General features: G+C 37.8%; 1 non-coding gene across 1 annotated transcript; it reads left to right on the plus strand.

Annotated features, from left to right (window-relative positions):
* Positions 1-4,550: 4,550 nt before the first annotated feature.
* On the plus strand, positions 4,551-4,658 carry LOC112761907 (small nucleolar RNA R71). Its single transcript, XR_003182277.1, has one exon. It is a non-coding gene; the product is annotated as a small nucleolar RNA R71 (small nucleolar RNA).
* The last annotated feature ends 2,184 nt before the right edge of the window (positions 4,659-6,842 follow it).

A 6,842-nucleotide genomic window follows, 5' to 3' on the forward strand; every position in this document is an offset into this window, starting at 1 on the left:
GAGATGGCCAGCCCCCTTTTACGTGATCAATAGATCAAAGGCTGATCAAAAGATGCCTAATACAATAGTAATAGGTCCTATTTATAATAAACTAGCTACTAGGGTTTACATGAGTAAGTATTTGATGTATAAATCCACTTCCGGGGCCCACTTGGTGTGTGTTTGGGCTGAGCCTAAGTGTAGCACGTGTAGAGGCCATTTGTGGAGTTGAACGCCAAGTTCTGTGCCAGTTTGGGCGTTCAACTCTGGTTTTGGATCCTTTTCTGGCGCTGGACGCCAGATTTGGGCAGAAGGCTGGCGTTGAACGTCAGTTTACGTCGTCAATTCTTGGCCAAAGTATGGACTATTATATATTGCTGGAAAGCCCTTGATGTCAACTTTCCAACGCAATTAGAAGCGCGCTATTTTGAGTTCTGTAGCTCCAGAAAATCCACTTTGAGTGCAGGGAGGTCAGAATCCAACAGCATCAGCAGTCCTTTTTCAACCTCTGAATCTGATTTCTGCTCAAGTCCCTCAATTTCAGCCAGAAAATACCTGAAATCACAGAAAAACACACAAACTCATAGTAAAGTCCAGAAATGTGAATTTAACATAAAAACTAAGGAAAACATCCCTAAAAGTAACTAGATCGTACTAAAAACATACTAAAAACAATGCCAAAAAGCGTATAAATTATCTGCTCATCACAACACCAAACTTAAATTGTTGCTTGTCCCCAAGCAACTGAAAATCAAATAGGATAAAAAGAAGAGAATATACTATAAATTCCAAACTATCAATGAAACATAGTTTCAATCATATGAGCGGGACTTATAGCTTTTTGCCTCTTGAATAGTTTTGGCATCTCACTTTATCCATTGAGGTTCAGAATGATTGGCATCTATAGGAACTCAAAGTTCAGATAGTGTTATTGATTCTCCTAGTTCAGTATGATGATTCTTGAACACAGCTATTTTATGAGTCTTGGCCGTGGCCCTAAGCACTTTGTTTTCCAGTATTACTACCGGATACATAAATGCCACAGACACATAATTGGGTGAACCTTTTCAGATTGTGACTCAGCTTTGCTAAAGTCCCCAATTAGAGGTGTCCAGGGTTCTTAAGCACACTCTTCTTTTGCTTGGGACCTTGACTTTAACCGCTCAGTCTCAAGTTTTCACTTGACACCTACACGCCACAAGCACATGGTTAGGGACAGCTTGGTTTAGCCGCTTAGACCAGGATTTAATTCCTTTAGGCCCTCCTATCCACTGATGCTCAAAGCCTTGGGATCCTTTTTATTTGCCCTTGCCTTTTGGTTTTAAGGGTTATTGGCTTTTTCTGCTTGCTTTTTCTTTTTCTTTTTTTTTTCTTTCTATTTTTTTTCGCCTATATTTTTTTTTTCTGCAAGCTTTGTTTTTTTTGCTGCTTTTTCTTGCTTCAAGAATCATTTTTATGATTTTTCAGATTATCAAATAACATGTCTCCTAGTCATCATTCTTTCAAGAGCCAACATATTTAACATTCTTAAACAACAACTTCAAAATACATATGCACTGTTCAAGCATACATTCAGAAAACAAGAAGCATTGTCACCACATCAATATGATTAAACTAAGTTCAAGGATAAATTCGAAACTCATGTACTTCTTGTTCTTTTGAATTAAAACATTTTTCATTTAAGAGAGGTGATGGATTCATAGGACATTTATAACTTTAAGACAGAGTTTACTAACTACTAATGATCATGTAATGAAGACACAAACATAGATAAGCACATAACATAGAAAATGAAAAACAGAGAAAGTAAGAACAAGGAATGAGTCCACCTTAGTGATGTCCTTGAGCTCTTCTATGTCTCTTCCTTGTCTTTGCTGCTCCTCCTTCATTGCTTTTAGATCTTCTCTGATTTCATGAAGGATGATGGAGTGCTCTTGATGTTCCACCCTTAGTTGCTTCCAATAATTGTGTGGAAGAAAATGTATCCCCTGAGGTATCTCAGGGATCTCTTGATTTGCAGTCAAATGTTCTACCACTGAGCTATAGACCTTTGATGGAAGCTTTTGTCTTCCCTTTCCTCTTTCTAGAGGCTTCTCTGGCCTTTGGTGCCATCGATGGTTATGGAAAAAACAAAAAAGCTATGCTTTTTACCACACCAAACTTAGAAAGTTTCTCGCCCTCGAGCAAAAGAAGAAAGAATAGAAGAATAAGAAGAAGATATGGAGGAGATGGAGGGAGATGTGTATTCGGCCATATGGGTGGGATTGGGTGGGAAAGAGATGTTGAATTTTGAAGGAAAGTGGGTGTTTGGATGTGAGTGGTAAAGAGTTAATAGGGAAGAGTGTTTATTGGGAATAGAGGATGATTGAGAAGAGAGAAGAGAGTGAGTGGAGGTAGGTGGGGATCCTGTGGAGTCCACAGATCCTGAGGTGATCCTGTGAGGTCCACAGATCTTGAGGTGTCAAGGCATTTACATCCCTGCACCAATTTAGGCATGCAAAATGCCCTTGCACACAACTCTGGGCGTTCAGCGCCAGGTTGGTGCCCATTTTGGGCGTTCAACGCCCCTTTGCTGCCATTTCTGGCGTTGAACGCCAGAACCATGCTTGTTCTGGGCGTTCAGCGCCAGGATGCTCCCATTCTGGGCGTTCAGCGCCAGAACTATGCTCTGTTCTGGCGTTTGAACGCCAGACAGATGCTCCTCCAGGGTGTGATTTTTCTTCTGCTGTTTTTGATTCTGTTTTTGATTTTTTTGTTTATTTTGTGACTCCACATGATCATGAACCTAAGAAAACATGAAAAACAAGAATTAGATAAACATTGGGTTGCCTCCCAACAAGCGCTTCTTTAATGTCAATAGCTTGACAGTGGGCTCTCATGGAGCCTCAAAGATGTGCAGAGCTTTGTTGAAACTCTCCAACACCAAACTTAGAGTTTGGATATGGGAGTTCAACACCAAACTTAGAGTTTGGTTGTGGCCTCCCAACACCAAACTTAGAGTTTGACTGTGGGGGCTCTGGTTGACTCTGCTTGGAGAGAAGCTTTTCCTGCTTCCTCCCCATGGTTGCAGAGGGAGATCCTTGAGTTTTGAATACAAGGGAGTTCTCATTCCATTGAAGGACTATTTCACCTCTGTCAACATCAATCACAGCTCTTGATGTGGCCAGGAAAGGTCTTCCTAGGATGATGGATTCATCCTCTTCCTTTCCAATATCCAGGACTATGAAATCAGTAGGTATGTAAAGGCCCTCAACCTTTACTAATACATCTTCTACTTGTCCATAAGCCTGTTTTCTTGAGCTGTCTGCCATCTCAAGTGAGATTTTAGCAGCTTGCACCCCATAGATTCCCAGTTTCTCTATTACAGAGAGGGGCATGAGGTTTATCCCTGAACCAAGGTCACACAGAGCCTTAAAGATCATGGTGCCTATGGTACAAGGGATTATGAACTTTCCAGGATCCTGTCTCTTCTGAGGCAATGTTAGTTGATCCAGATCACTTAGTTCATTGAGGAACAAGGGAGGTTCAACTTCCCAAGTATCAATGCCAAACAATTTGGCATTCAGCTTCATGATTGCACCAAGAAACTTGGCAGTTTGCTCTTCAGTAACATCCTCATTCTCTTCGGAAGAGGAGTACTCATCAGAGCTCATGAAGGGCATAAGGAGGTTCAATGGAATCTCTATGGTCTCTAGATGAGCCTCAGAGTCCTTTGGTTCCCCAGAGGTAAGCTCCTTATTGATCACTGGACGTCCCTGGAGGTCTTCCTCCTTGGGATTCACGTCCTCTCCTTCCCTTACAGGTTCGGCCATGGCACTTATGTCAATGGCCTTGCACTCTCCTTTTGGGTTCTCTTCTGTATTGCTTGGGAGAGTACTAGGAGGGATTTCAGTGATCCTTTTACTCAGCTGGCCCACTTGTGCTTCCAAATTTCTAATGGAAGACCTTGTTTCATTCATGAAACTTACAGTGGCCTTAGATAGATCAGAGACTAGATTTGCTAAATTAGAAGCATTTTGTTCAGAGTTCTCTGTCTGTTGCTGAGTTGATGATGGAAAAGGTTTGCTATTGCTAAACCTGTTTCTTCCACCATTATTAAAGCCTTGTTGAGGCTTTTGATCCTTCCATGAGAAATTTAGATGATTTCTCCATGTTGAGTTATAGGTGTTTCCATAAGGTTCACCTAAGTAATTTACCTCTGCTATTGCAGGGTTCTCAGGATCATAGGCTTCTTCTTCAGAAGATGCCTCTTGAGTACTGTTGGATGCAGCTTGCATTCCATGCAGACTCTGAGAGATCATATTGACTTGCTGAGTCAATATTTTATTCTGAGCCAATATGGCATTCAGAGTATCAACTTCAAGAACTCCCTTCTTCATAGGCGTCCCATTACTCACAGGATTCCTTTCAGAAGTGTACATGAACTGGTTATTAGCAACCATGTCAATGAGTTCTTGAGCTTCTGCAGGCGTTTTCTTTAGGTGAATGGATCCACCTGCAGAGGTGTCCAGTGACATCTTTGATAGCTCAGATAAACCATCATAGAATATATCCAGGATGGTCCATTCTGAAAGCATGTCAGAAGGACACTTTTTGGTCAACTGTTTGTATCTTTCCCAAGCTTCATAGAGAGATTCACCTTCTTTCTGTCTGAAGGTTTGAACATCAGCTCTAAGCTTGCTCAGCTTTTGAGGAGGAAAGTACTTGGCTAAGAAAGCCGTGACCAGCTTATCCCAAGAGTTCAGGCTGTCTTTGGGTTGAGAATCCAACCATAATCTAGCTCTGTCTCTTACAGCAAAAGGGAAAAGCATGAGCCTGTAGACTTCAGGATCTACTCCATTAGTCTTAACAGTATCACATATTTGCAAGAATTCAGTTATGAACTGAAAAGGATCTTCAGATGGAAGTCCATGAAACTTGCAGTTCTACTGCATCAGAGAAACTAATTAAGGTTTCAGCTCAAAGTTGTTTGCTCCAATGGCAGTAAAGTCACCAAGCATCTTCCTTATATTATTATTATTTTCGGCTGCCATCTCCTCTTCCTGTTCAAAAATTTCTAAAAGGTTTTCTCTGGATTGTTGTATTTTAGCTTCTCTTAATTTTCTCTTTAGAGTCCTTTCAGGTTCTGGATCTGCTTCCACAAGAATGTTCTTATCCTTGCTCCTGCTCATATGACAAGGAAGAATGGACAGGAAAATGATAATAATAATAGAGATCCTTTATACCACAGTATAGGGATCCCTTTGTGAGTGGAAGAAAAGAGGGGGAGACAAAGCACGTGATGTAAAAGAAGAAATGCAACTGTACGAATGGAAGAGATGTGAGATGAGATGTTAGGATATGAATGAATAAATAGAATGAGATGGGGGAGGAATAATTTTCAAAAATTATTTTGAAAAAGGGTTAGTGATTTTTGAAAATTGGTTTTTGAAAATTGTTAGTATTTTTTTTTCGAATTTTTTTTTTTAAAATAAAAATAAAAATAAAAATAATTAGTAAATAAAAAAGAAATTTTTGAAAAAAGGGGGAGGTATTTTCGAAAATTAGAAAGGGAGAATTAGTTAGGTGGTTTTGAAAAAGTTAAGAAACAAACAAAAAGTTAGTTAGTTAGTTGAAACAAATTTTTGAAAAGATAAGAAGTTAGGAAGTTAGAAAAGATATTTTGAAAAGATATTTTTGAAAAAGATAAGATAAGAAGATATTTTTGAAAAGATATGATTGAGATTAGTTTTTGAAAACGATTTGATTTTTAAAATCTCAATTAATGACTTGATTCATAAAAAATCACAAGATATGATTCTAGAACTTAAAGTTTGAATTTTTCTTAACAAGCAAGTAACAAACTTCAAATTTTTGAATCAAAACATTAAATGATTAGTTGTTTTCGAAAATTTGATTTAAAAATAAGAAAAAGATTTTTGAAAAATATTTTTGGAATTTTCGAAAATAACTAAGAATTTTGAAAAAGATTTGATTTTTGAAAAAGATTTTGAAAAAGATAAGATTTTCAAATTGAAATTTTGATTTGACTCATGAGAAACAATTTGATTTTAAAAATTTTTGAAAAAGTCAATCCAAATTTTCGAATTTGATGAGAGAAAAAGGGAAAGATATTTTTTTTTTGATTTTTTGAATTTTTATGATGAGAGAGAAAAACACTAAAAAGATGCGATGCATGAAATTTTTAGATCAAAACATGTGATGCATGCAAGAATGCTATGAATGTCAAGATGAACACCAAGAACACTATGAATGTCATGATGAACATCAAGAACATATTTTTGAAAAATTTTTAATGCAAAGAAAACATGCAAGACACCAAACTTAGAATTCTTTACTGCTTACACACTAAGAATTCAAGAATGCATATGATAAACATGAAAAGACACAAAACAAAAAATCATCAAGATCAAACAAGAAGACTTACCAAGAACAACTTGAAGATCATGAAGAACACTATGAATGCATGATATTTTCGAAACAATGCAAGATGCATATGCAAGTGACACCAAACTTATAATGTGACTCAAGACTCAAACAAGAAACAGAAAAATATTTTTGATTTTTATGATTTTCTAATTTTTTTTGTATTTTTTTCGAAAATTATATGAAAAAGAAATAATAAGTATTCCAAAAATTTTAACATGAATTCCAGGAATCTTGCATTCTTAGTCTAAAGCTTCAGTCCAGGAATTAGACATGGCTCACTAGCCAGCCAAGCTTTCAATGAAAGCTCCGGTCCAAAACACTAGACATGGCCAATGGCCAGCCAAGCTTCAGCATTTAATTCAGACATGACACGCCTGACATACCCTACAGTCGTGTAAGAGCTGATGGTTGGAAGCCTCAGTCCAAAAGAATTT

Source organism: Arachis hypogaea, chromosome 16 (genome assembly GCF_003086295.3).
Source record: "Arachis hypogaea cultivar Tifrunner chromosome 16, arahy.Tifrunner.gnm2.J5K5, whole genome shotgun sequence".
Classification (NCBI taxonomy): Eukaryota; Viridiplantae; Streptophyta; class Magnoliopsida; order Fabales; family Fabaceae; genus Arachis; species Arachis hypogaea.